At 47.3% G+C, this 12475-nt stretch overlaps 1 long non-coding RNA gene across 1 annotated transcript; it reads left to right on the top strand.

Moving 5' to 3' along the window:
- The first annotated feature begins 603 nt into the window (after window positions 1-603).
- Window positions 604-4162, top strand: LOC140429839 (uncharacterized). The gene is made up of 2 exons (XR_011949218.1): window positions 604-687; window positions 4012-4162. It is a non-coding gene; the product is annotated as an uncharacterized lncRNA (long non-coding RNA).
- Window positions 4163-12475: the final 8313 nt, after the last annotated feature.

The following is a 12475-nucleotide window of genomic DNA, read 5'->3' on the forward strand; positions in this document are numbered from 1 at the left end:
GGTAGCTAGTAAGTCTGGTTAGGCTACTACAAGGTCTCCAGTCAGTTCTGTATAGTGTCGACCACAGCTGAATACGTATATCAGTTCTATCATTGAATAAAACAGTGTTGGATCTTCTCCTGTGTTAGACGTCTGTTTCTAGCTTCCCTGCATTGAGTGCAGTCCACATCGAACTTACCTGCTTAACACATCACTGCCAGTGGACAGCTGCAACATATTGACCAAATACTAGTGGTTGGTCATTCCAAGGGTTACTGTTTTGCAGTTGTTTGTGTCCAATGTGTGGATATTATGGCATTAAAGACAACATAGGTTAGGCAGCTCGTGTTGATTTTTCTTACTGTAGATATATTTTTATGACAATGGACAATCAGCCTGTCACTTACTAAATAGTTTACATTTGTTAACTACACCCAGTATAAAGCAAAGTCCAGAGATACACAATTAAACAATGGAGTACTGTGTTCAGTGGCTTTGTCATTTAAATAAAACTTCACATTTTAAATAAATGGGTAATATAGTTTCAAACATTACAGATCAAGGACGTAACATGCAGTGCAACTCCATTAACTTCTTTGTTTATTATAAATTCAGGGATATGGGCACCGATGGCAAGATTGGAATTTATTGCCCATGTCTAGTTGACCACGAGAAGGTGGTGGTGAGCCACGTTCTTGAACTGCTCCAGTGAGTATGCTAAAGATACATCCACAGTGCTGTTAGATGGGGATTTACAGGATTTTAACCCAGTGACCATGAGGATATGACAATAGGCCTAAATCTTCCAATTACCATTGGAACTGCTTTGTCCGGTGCTGGCCAGAGAGAGGAAATTACCCACTGGCCTGCAAATAACTTTTCTGTCCAAACCTCTGATGGAGGATCCTGCAGAACTCCCTTAGCACAGGAATCCATGGAGAGAATCTGTGCAGAAGTCATGGCCCTTTTTACAGTCCCAGGTCCCATATTGCAGAATGTGTTTTAAGATCCCCAGGTTTCTCAGTGTGTCAGTGATTGAGTGTATGAGTGAATCGATGAATGTAAGTGGGTGAGGTAAATGGGTAAGTCAACAGGTGGTAGTTGGGTAGGGTGGTAGCTGGGTATGGTGACAGATGGGTAGGGTGGCAGCTGGGTAGGGTATTAGGTCGATAGGCAGGAAGGTAGGTAAGGGGATCAGTGGGTGAGCTGTGCAGGGTGGGTGAGTGGGAAAGGGGATTCAAGGAGTCATGGGGGTGTTGGGGAGGGGGTACTTGGGTAGTCAGGAGGTTGAGTGGGGAGTCAGGGGGATCAGTGTGAACCCACAAGTCTGCGTTGGTATCCTCCGGGTGCTCCGATTTCCTTCCCAAGTCCAAAGATGTGCAGGTTAGGTGGATTGGCCATGCTAAATTGCCCCATAGTGTCCAAAAGGTGAGGTGGGGTTACTGGGTTATGGGAATAGGGTGGAGGCAGGGCTTAAGTAGGGTGCTCTTTCTGAGGACCGGTGGACAGACTCAATGGGCTGAATGGCCTCCTTCTGTACTGTAAACTATATGATTCTATGATTATGGGGTTAGTTGTCGAGGGGTTGTGTGGATTTTTCTGACTAATATTCCCTGGGTGACTATTCAGGAAAGTGTGTCGGACTGTCTGAAGTCATTCTAACCCAGAGTCAGAGACATTTTGGGAGTCCTGAGGAGCAAGGGAATTGCCCATCTGAAGTTCACATTTCTTGGGAAATTCCTGTGGAGTCAGTGCATTGGGAAGTTTGCAGGGTCCTGGCGAGCATCATGGGTCATATATCAGGGGCTGGATTCTCCGCCCCGCCGTGCCACATTTCTATTTCACCCCGCTGGCGGGATGCTCCTCTACTCCGGCCGGTCAATGGGGTTTCCCATTGTGGGGCAGCCCCACGCTGTCGGGAAACCCCCGGGCTGCCGGCAAAATGGAGCATCCCGCCGGCGGAGAATCCAGCCCCACATTTCTGGTGATCTGGAGACTGCAAGAAATGTCTACACTGGGATGGTATGTAACTTGGAGGGAAACCTGGACGTGATTATGTTCCCATGCACCTGCTCCCCTTGTCCTTCTAGGTGATGGAGATCATGGGTTTGGAAAGAGCTGTCAAAGAATCCTTGGCAAGTTGTTATAGTACATCCTGCTTGTCATAGATAGAGTCGTAGAGTCATTCAGCACAGAAAAGACCCTTCGGCCCATCGAGTCTGCACCGGTCAAAAGCAACTACCTAACTATTCTTTTCCCATTTCTCAGTACTTGGCCAATAGCCTTGTATGCCCTGGGATCGCAAGTACATATCTAAATACTTCTTAAATGATATAAGGGCCTCTGCCTTCACCACCCTTTCAGGCAGTGAGTTCCAAACTGGTAAAAGGGAAAAAAGAGATTTTCCTCACATCCCTCTAACCTTACCTTACCTGATCATTGATCCCTCCACCAAGGAGAACATTTTCTTCCTGTCTACCCTATCTATGTCAAATATGTTGATCCCAGTAATGCACAACCTTTGATTTTTGATCTGAGCTGACCACCCCATGTTGACCAACTCATTCCACTCTGGATCATTACTGTTTAAAAAATTAATTTAGAGTACCGAATTCATTTTTTCCAATTAAGGGGCAATTTAGCGTGGCCAATCCACCTACCTTGCACATCTTTTGGGTTGTGGGGGCGAAGCCCACGCAAACATGGGGAGAATGTGCAAACTCCACACGGACAGTAACCCAGAGCCGGGATCGAACATGGGACCTCGATGCCGTGAGGCAACAGGGATAACCCACTGCGCCACCGTGCTGCCCCAGTCTGGATCATTACTTGTGACACTTCTTACCTCACCACCTCTGCTTTTCAAATACTTCCGCTTTGGTAGATAATTTGTGTCACCAGTCTTGACAATCTGCAGATAAACAGGAAAAGTGTTGAACCAGCACACCAGTTGGTCCCCATCCCAACACTCTAACCTCCACTCCAGCAGCAGAAACTGCTTCTTCAGTGAATGCCTCAAAATGCTCTTCGTAAACCAATGGACTGCCTTCAAAAACAACAGAATTCACCTCTTTGGAACTCAACCAAGCTGACTAGTATCAGCATTGTGTCCGTGCCCAGCATTCAGAGCTCTGAATCAGAATGTCTTGGCTCCAAGGCCATAGATTGACATTCCAGTGTACTTCTGAAGGAGTGCTGGAACGTTGAATGAAATATTAAACAAAGGCCCATCGGCCCCTCAGATGGACATAAAAGATCTTATGATACTATTCCAAGAAGAGCCAGTATTTATGCTGCAAATTGAAGTGTTGTTTAACTGGGAGCCAATGTAGACCAATGAGTACAGGGGTGATGGACATTAAGATTACAGAGGGTAGAAGGTGGGAGGCCAGACCTTTGGAATACTTAAAATAGAGCCAACAAAAATGTTTCAGTCGTGGCAAATAAGCTGAGGCGCATTCGGGTGATGTTATGAAGGTTGCAGTGTACTTCAGAAAGTAGGAATCTATACTTTAGGAAAGGCACCACCCTCTACAATACTCTATCTATTTATATAAAAGCACAATGTCTGTCCGCCTGTTTGTTGGCAAATTCCCCCAATATCCCTGGGCCCATCTGAACAAACCTGGTGGGACAATACCTCAGACTAAGGGGAATGTTGTAGGGGAGTTGACGTCTAACCACTGCCACCAGAATGGCGCTTCGCCCCATCCTAGCAGAGGATCCTGCTGCCCTTCCTACTTTGTGCCCCCGCTAGGGTTGCCAACTGTGACTAAAAATATTCCTGGAGATTTCATCACATAACTTACCCCCATGTTCCAATCATCAGTTGGCCAACAAAATTCATCTTTGTGACGCACTGCCTTTTTATGCCAAATGGAAAGCAAAAAGAATCGTTACCCAACTCTTGACTGTCAGCTAAACAACACTTTTCTTTCCATTTTCAATAATTTTACATCTGGGAAAGAGAAATGTTCAAATAAAAAGTGACAAAAATCTATCTATTTTAATGCCCTGTTGATTTTTCTCCAGGCTTGTACACAGCACTGTGTTGGAGATTGTTCTTCAATTCCTGGAGATTCTAGGCCAATCCTGGAGGATTGGGAACTCCAGTCTCTACGGACACTTTAACCCAGGCATGCTTTTTTGCAAGAAAGAATGCAATAAATTCACTTGATAAATCCATGATGTTCTTTCATAATTCATTTGTTTTTTTTCATATTTTATTTGTTTCCTGTATGCTATGTTCTGAGACTACTGCACGTTATTACTTAGTGCAAGGGAAAGCGACAAGTAGCAGGCCAAGGTAAGGACGATTAAGAGGCTAAAGCAAGAAGACAAGAAGCTGACAGAAAGTGACAGAATGGAAGAACCAGTGCTGCAAGTAAGAGATTGAGGCACTTGAAGGAAGCTTTCATCTATGATCCTCATCATCATTGTGAGTCAGGCCCAGAATATCATATTGGCAGCGGATCAGAACTATGTGAATATTGTGCTGCAAAAAATTTGAAAAAAGAGCCACCTTCAATGTGTTGTGCCCAGTGCCACCCTTCAGTGAAACATCCGACCAACTGAATCTTCTTAGAAACATAGAAAATAGGAGCAGGAGAAAGCCATTTGGCCCTTCAAGCCTGCTCCGCCTTCATTGTGATCATGGTTGATCATCCAACTCAGTAATCTGTTCCTGCTTTCCCCCATATCCTTTGATCCCTTTAGCCCCAAGAGCTATTATCCTTCTTGAAAACATCCAATGCTTGGACCTCAACTGCTTTCTGTGGTAATGAATTCCACCCTCTGGGTGAAGACATTCCTCCTCATCCCATTCCTAAATGGTATACCCCATATCCTCAGACCCTGACCCCTGGTTCTGGACTTCCACACCATCTGAAACATCCTTCCTGCATCTACCCTGTCTAGCCCTGTTAGAATTCTATGAGATCCCCCTTCATTCTTCTAAATTCCTGAAAATATAATCCTAACCAACTCAATCTCCTCTCACACATCAGTCCCGCTGTCCCATGAATCAGTCTGGTGAAACTTTGCTGCACTCACTCCATAGCAAGAACATTCTTCCTCACATAAGGAGACCAAAACTGCACACAATATTCCAGGCTTTCCAAACTCGAAATGTTAGCTCCCTTCTCTCTCCACAGATGCTATCAGACGTACTCAGATTGTCCAGTGTTTTCTGTTTTTATTTCATATTCCACCATTCGCAGTAATTTGCTTTTAATATTCCAGGTGTGGTCTCACCAAGGCCCTATATAATTGCAGCAAGACATCCCTGCTCCTGTACTCAAATAATTTCGCTATGAAGGCAACCATTTACCTTCTTCAACTCCTGCTGCACCTGCATGCCTATTTTCAGCAACTGGTGTACAAGGACACCCAGGTCTCATTTCACATTCCCTTCCCTCAATCTATAGCCATTCAGATAATAATCTGCCTTCCTGTTTTTGCTACCAAAGTTGGTAGCTTCACATTTATCCACATTATACTATGCATTTGCCACTCACTCAACTTGTCCAAATAACACTGAAGCATCTCTGCATCCTCCTCACAACTCATGCTCCCACCCAATTTTGTGTCACCTTCTTCTGGGAATAACCACAAAATCAAAACACTTCTTGAAAATCGAAAAATGTAACAGCTGAGTGGAATCTCTTTCCTTTCACTTAAGAAGAAAGAACTTGTAATGGGGTCTATCATGAAATATTTAATGTTTCAATGAGCACTGAAAAGACAGATATAGATACTGAAAAGGTGACATTATGGATGTTTCCTTTGATAATGATAATAGAATAGGCAGAGTGTTAATAAACATTGAGGCAATAGGTGTACATGTAGATTTTGATCCTCAGGATTAAAATTTTTTTTTTAAGAGTACCCAATTCATTTTTTCCCAATTAAGGGGCAATTTAGCGTGTCCAATCCACCTAACCTGCACATCTTTTGGGCTGTGGGAGTGAAACCCACGCAGACACGAGGAGAATGTGCAAACTCCACATCGACAGTGATCCTGGGCCGGGATTGAACCTGGGACCTCAGTGCCGTGAGGCAGCAGTGCTAACCACTGCACCACCGTGCTGCCCTGGTCCTCAGGATTTTGAGAGTAACACTGAGAATGTAGAGAATGATTTTTAGAAACCATACAGTAAAATATAATCATACTAGAGTTAAGACTAGTAAAGTAAAGCAAATGAAAGCAAATTCATTGTGAAAAGAAACATTTTTTGTGAACCTAGTTATTTGTTTTTCATATTTGAAGGGTTCAAATTGTTAATGAAAATAATTGTGTGAAAGAAGCTAATTAAGTGCATTGTTGAATAAAATCTGTTGAATATATGGACCATATGCATGTAAGGTGACTATGCTTATTACTTCATGAAAACATTTTCTTTATCTTAATTGTTACATTTTATTTTTAACTTTTGTCCTTTTATTTTCTGGACATAGGCCGGGGTACGCAATCTACAAAATCATAATCATAGAATAGAATCATAGAATCCCCTGCAGCGCAGAAGGGGGCCATTCGGTCTGCCCCGACCCTCCAAAAGAGCACCCTCCGTCGGCCCAATCCCCACCCGATCCCTGTAAGCCTAAAACCCCACCTAACCTGTGGACACTAAGGGGCAATTTACCATGGCCAATCCACCTAACCTACATCTTTGGACTGTGGGAGGAAACCGGTGCACCCGGAGAAAACCCACGCAGACACGGGGAGAATGTGCAAACTCCACACAGACAGTAACCCGAGGCTGGAATTGAACACGGGTCCTTGGTACTTTAAGGCAGCAGTGCTAACCACTGTGCCACCGTGCTGCCCATAATATCAAGAATGGTCACAATTCTCTAAACTGACCGCTTTATGGTAACCATACTCTATGGTATAGGGGGGGGCACCTATTTTTGTGAAATGTTGCTACGAGAATGTTACCGAAGATGCAGGTTAACATTTCGCAGTTGAGCAACAACAAATGTTACTGCACTGATCTTTCTGTGGGGTTCACAAGCTGACTTATTCAATTGTATAGTTCAAGATGAACTTTAAACAAAACAACAACAGTTTAAAATACGAGTGTGGAAAACTACCAGAACAAAATATTGCTACACAGCAAAACATATTTACAAATGAAAGGTTCTTCCTGACAATTTAAGTTTATGATTTCTTATCACAATATGGAATGGCGCCAATAGAAACATATCTTAATGTTATCTACACAGAGGCAGTCTACAAGATATGGAACACATCTCTAGCTGATCCATTCCTGACTAAACTGCAGCTGTGGTTTCCAACTCTGGGGATAATCATGGACGTTTTATCACATAACCTCAACTCTCTAAATGTTCCACCCACGGACTTCCACCATTCCTCACCCAGCATGACAATCCTCATGGAGCAGTGCCTTCCTGCGGCCATAGAAAGCCAACTACCCGATTGGATGAGACGTGACTGTCAATCGAATAGTCTTTTCTTTACCAACTACAGCACTTTTACCAGAAATGTTGAAAACAATAAATGCTTTTAACACTCCTGTGATTTTTCTCCCAGGATACTCCCAGGAGGGACTTGGGAATTATTCTTCAATTACTGGGGGCACCAGGACAATCCTGAAGGATTGGCAGCCCTACAGCCAGAGTTACCCCACCACAACAGTCAAACCGATCTGTAAATAATTCAAGGCCTTTCACTTCCAACACTTTGCTCTGAAATAAATCAATATGAGGTGCCTAAGGCAAATAAAACGCATAGTTCATGAGGGCAGAAACAATGGCAAGTGTCGTACCAAAACACTAAGAGAGCGATCTAACGCCCTTTTTGTGCCCGTTGGGAATCCAAGCGAGCTGGTTAGATCGTGGGTGATGTCAAAATCAGGATCTGCACCGAGCGCCAATTGATTTCTGATCTAACCGGCCTGCTCCCATTGGCGAGATCTGGATCCCATCTAGACATGGCCAGAAACTAATAATCACCAACTAAGGCCAATTTCCATCCCATTAACAGGAAGAGCCCTCTATTGATTGACCTCCCATGATCTAGCCGGCTCCCCAGCGAGCGGTCACGCGGGCGCCCTTTAGCGCACGTAATTAAAAATGAGGTAGCACAATGGCTGCTGAGGGGATTGAGGAGGTGAGTAGCAATCTTAGAAATGGGCAATCAGCTAGGGGGATCTGGGGCGGCTGTCTCAGTGCTCGGGACATGTGGGAGCCCCTGGGTGGGGGTAGGGGGGGGGGGAGGGGGGGGCACCAATGGTGGGGGCTCGCTCCTCGGCTGGGGTTGAGGAGCTCAGCATCCGCTGGTCCAACATGCCACTCCCCCGATAGTGTAGACCCATACCAGGGGCAACTTCATCTGCTGCCTGCCTGTTGCACCGAACACCTCCAGAACAGAGCCCTGTCCATGGTAATATAGTGCAGGCCACTTTAACTCCCTCTGACTGCCGAGGCCTCTTGCTGCACAGCTGCGGGCTATCGTTAATAAGGAATAGGCATTGCTAGCCACATGAGTACTTCACAGCATCCAAATGGATTCCCGTGGGTAGACAATGTCATGTCGCAGGGGAATGGTACTGCCTGACATCCCAATCAGACGGCAAGGCTTGGACACATTGCCTGAACACCGGAGGTGTCAACACCACAGAGGCAGCAGCCAATAAGCAAACATCCAAGAGCTGGACCTCAGCACTGGGGATTTCCCCCGACCAGAGGGTGGGTGTGTGGATTGGGATGGGAACTTGCCCTGGTCTAAGTAATGTTTCCAGTGGGGGTTTGGGGTACAGGATCTGGGGTCCGGTGCCCAGGGGCCCCTGTTGTGTTGGGGTGCCTATGCAGTGTGGGGTCCCTCATCACAACCGGCTTGTTAGATGGCACCCTAAGAGATGGCAGGGAATTTAAGGGTGGGGTAGGCTTGGTGGACTCGAGGCTCCCGGGGTGGAAACCAGAAATGATGATGGATGGGCCCGTGCGAGATAAGTACCTGCTGAGACCCTGGTTAATGATGCCAGTATGGAGGCCGGAGGCTGATGCGGTGACCCGATGTTCAAGGCCTGGGTTGTCATTGAGCGGTGCATCGGACCGCTGAAAATGTGGTTCCAATGCCTCGACCGCTCTGGTGGTGCATTGCAGTACACCCTCTGGAGGGTCGCCCGCTTTCTGGTGTTCTGCTGTTTCCAAGGCAACCTGGTACAGCGTCGGGTTGACGGGCTGGAGGTGGAGGAGAAGGAACATGCGGCCAGGTATGAGGAGGAGGACAAGGAGGACGAGGAGGAACCGGATCTAGAACCACCGTGCTCTCGGGGCTGGGGCCTGGGGAGGGCGAAGGGCAACGGGGGTGGGAAGGGGAGGGAGGGGGAGGAGGGGGGAGAGAGGGGGCGTGGGGAGATGCCTTACAGTGCGGAATAACGTGACAGAGGCTTCGCATGTCTCAGATGTAACGTGTTTAATGGTGTACAATCGTGACGCTAACTGTCCCTAGCTACCGATGGTGCTGCCCCTCCCTCTCCCCCTGAGTGCCCTCTCAGTGATCCTCGAGTTTGCATGTTCTCCCCGTGTTTGCATGGTTCTTGTCGTGTTAGGTACACTGGTAAAACACTGGATGCAGCTATGATCAAAAAGATACTCCAGACCTTGAAGTTAGTTCAATCAGGTTTATTGAACTAATAGCACAGTTAGCACAGTTCTCTATAAGTTTGACTCTCTGCTAACTTAAGTGTGGTTACTCTGTCTGACTGAACCAGACTAGCTCTTAGCCACGTGGTGGAGGTGTGAGATTGTAACAACACCCTTGACTGACTCTCTAGATGTTCATCAGTGGAAAGAGGCGGAGTGTCAGTGCGTCGTGTCTTTGATAGTCAGCTCCCACCCCTGAGTGTCCTGCCTGCTTATTGGTCATGTCCTGTTCTCTGTGTCCATCAGCTGCTTGTCTGTGCCTGCCTGTATATCATTATGTGTGTGCCTGCATATCATGACAGTTCTCACCCTACAACCCAAAAAATATGCAGCGTAGGTGAATTGGCCACACTACAATTGCCCCTTAATTGGAAAAGAAAAGATTTAGTTACTCTAAAATATGAAAGAACTTGCTTTCTATTGCAACTTAGCACATCCTCTGATCACCTCAAAGCACATCAAAGCCATCAAATCACTTTTGAGAAGTAGCGACTGTTGGTATGTAGGCAAGCTCTGGAGTCAGATTGTGCTCGATGAGCTCCAAGTCAGAAGATTGCTTTGTCCAGTATCTGTTGACCCCTTTCACATTTAGCACAGTGAGGTCAAAGTCTTCTTCTGATCGGCTCCCCCAGAAGCACTGGGCCAATTCCAACACCTCTACCATCAGCACTCCTCAACGTAGCGGACTCAGCAAAGGCCAGAGATCAGACTTCAGCCCGAGCTTCCTGCCCTGTTTTGTTCAGTAACACATCGATCTCGCATCTCAAGGTCTGAAAAGGGGTTATCATCTTCATGATCTCAGTACATCCCAAAGTGCTTTACAGCCAGTGAAGTACCTTGAAGTTTAACACTGTTATAGTATTTGGAAATGTGGTGCCTTCGCTTAATTCAGAAGAAAGCACCTCTTACAATGCAAGCACTCCCCCAGTACTGCACTGGTAATGCCAACCTGCAGTTCTGTGTTCAAGTGGGAGCTCAATATGAGAGCTATCTCCTAAGCCAAAGCTGGCACTACTGCCCCACGGCACCGAGGACCCAGGTTCGATCCCAGCCCCGGGTCACTGTCCGCGTGGAGTTTGCACATTCTCCCCATGTCTGCGTGGGTCTCACCCCCACAACCCAAAGATGTGCTGGGTAGGTGGATTGGCCATGCTAAATTGCCCCTTAACTGGGAAAAAAAAAGAATTGGGTACTCTAAATTTGTAAAAAAAATAGTTTGCATCTGGGGCTGTTCAGTCCCTGAGTGCATTGGAGAGAGAAATGGGAGTTTCGAGATATTGGCCGGGATTCTCTGAGCCCGCGCCAGTTCAGAGAATTGGAGTTGATGCCGAGACAGCCCGCCACGCCGGTCTGACGCCAGGACGCGATTCTCCGGCGACCCGAGCATCGCCGCCAGCCGCGCGCGTGCGATCGATGCGACGCGGTCAGGGGCCGTTGAAAGAGGCTCCCGCGGCGATTCTCCGTGGTTGACCGGCCGAGTTCCTGCCGTCGTGGTTCTAACATGGTTCCACCCGGCGGGAGCTTGGATCCGCGGGGGCTGTCATGGTGGAGAGGCGGGGAGATCAGACTCCGGGGGGTGCCTCCACGACGGCCAGGCCGGGCGCGCGCGATCCGGGGTTGCCTACCTTCTCCCACGCCGGGCCACTGTGTGGAGCATTCCGCCACCGTGCTGGCCCCCTGTGGGCCACGGAATCACTGGGCCAGGAGACCCATTGACACCGGCGTGAAACACTCCGGTGTTTACACCGGCCTCAACACTTAGCCGCCATATTGCAGAATCCCGGCCATTATGTTGAATATGGTGTGAGCCTATTTTATGTTGCTTCTAATATTTTCCTAAGGAGGTAATGCTGGCTCTGACCCTATAGCGATCACAGGACAACGCACGGCAGGGGGATCAAAGGAAGAGGTGCTTCCGAGCCTTCCAGCTCACTTTTTTCTATATGTGCCCATTTTGAGAGGTCCCTGAATGGACTAACACAAGGCCTTGTGCCTGTACACTGTGAGATCCAGAGGCTCTGGGAGGGTGGAGCGGGGGAGCAGGAAGCAAATCAAGGAACAACTTAGAAGTTAAGTTGCACATTCCTCTGCAACCTCCACAACCTCCATTCGGACTAGAATACTTTGGGCTACTGTTGGCCAGGGGCAGGCAGACGATTCCAAGGCTGGCAGCTAGGGATACAACTCTTCCTGGGAACTCACTTGATTTCCAGGTGCATGGTCCTTCCATGGCGGTAGAACTGCGTTTAAAGTGTGACCAAGTTGTGCCAGCAATCCAGCCTGCTGAAAATTGGTACTGTGAAGCCATCAATGAAACACAGTGAATGATGTAAATCAGAATTAGAAAACAACACAAAATGCTGGACTCTCACATCATATTAGGCAGCATTTGTGTGGAGAGAGAAACAGTTAATGGCTGGGATTTTCTGGCCCCGGCAGCAGTAGGCATCATTGAATGCGGGACAGGAAATTTGGAGAGCCATTTGGCTGGATTCTCCGTTCCTGAGTAAAACTGGCGCCACACCTGGACCGATTCAGCGACCATGGAGGGGCTAGCACTGGTGCCGTGTGGAATACAATCGATTCCAATGAAAAACAGTGTGGGATTCGCCTGGTCCGTGATTAACACTCGGGAGGCTGACAAGCTGCAGCCGCACGTACACATTACACTCGCCACACACACTCATTCCAGCCAACGAGATGGCACTGGTTGGGTTACCGGGATACGGTGGAGGTGTTGGCTTGGGTAGGGTACTCTTTCCAAGGGCCGGTGCAGACTCGATAGGCTGAATGGCCTCCTTCTGCGCTGTAAATTCTATGATTCTAT

This window comes from Scyliorhinus torazame, chromosome 1 (genome assembly GCF_047496885.1).
Source record: "Scyliorhinus torazame isolate Kashiwa2021f chromosome 1, sScyTor2.1, whole genome shotgun sequence".
Taxonomy (NCBI): domain Eukaryota; kingdom Metazoa; phylum Chordata; class Chondrichthyes; order Carcharhiniformes; family Scyliorhinidae; genus Scyliorhinus; species Scyliorhinus torazame.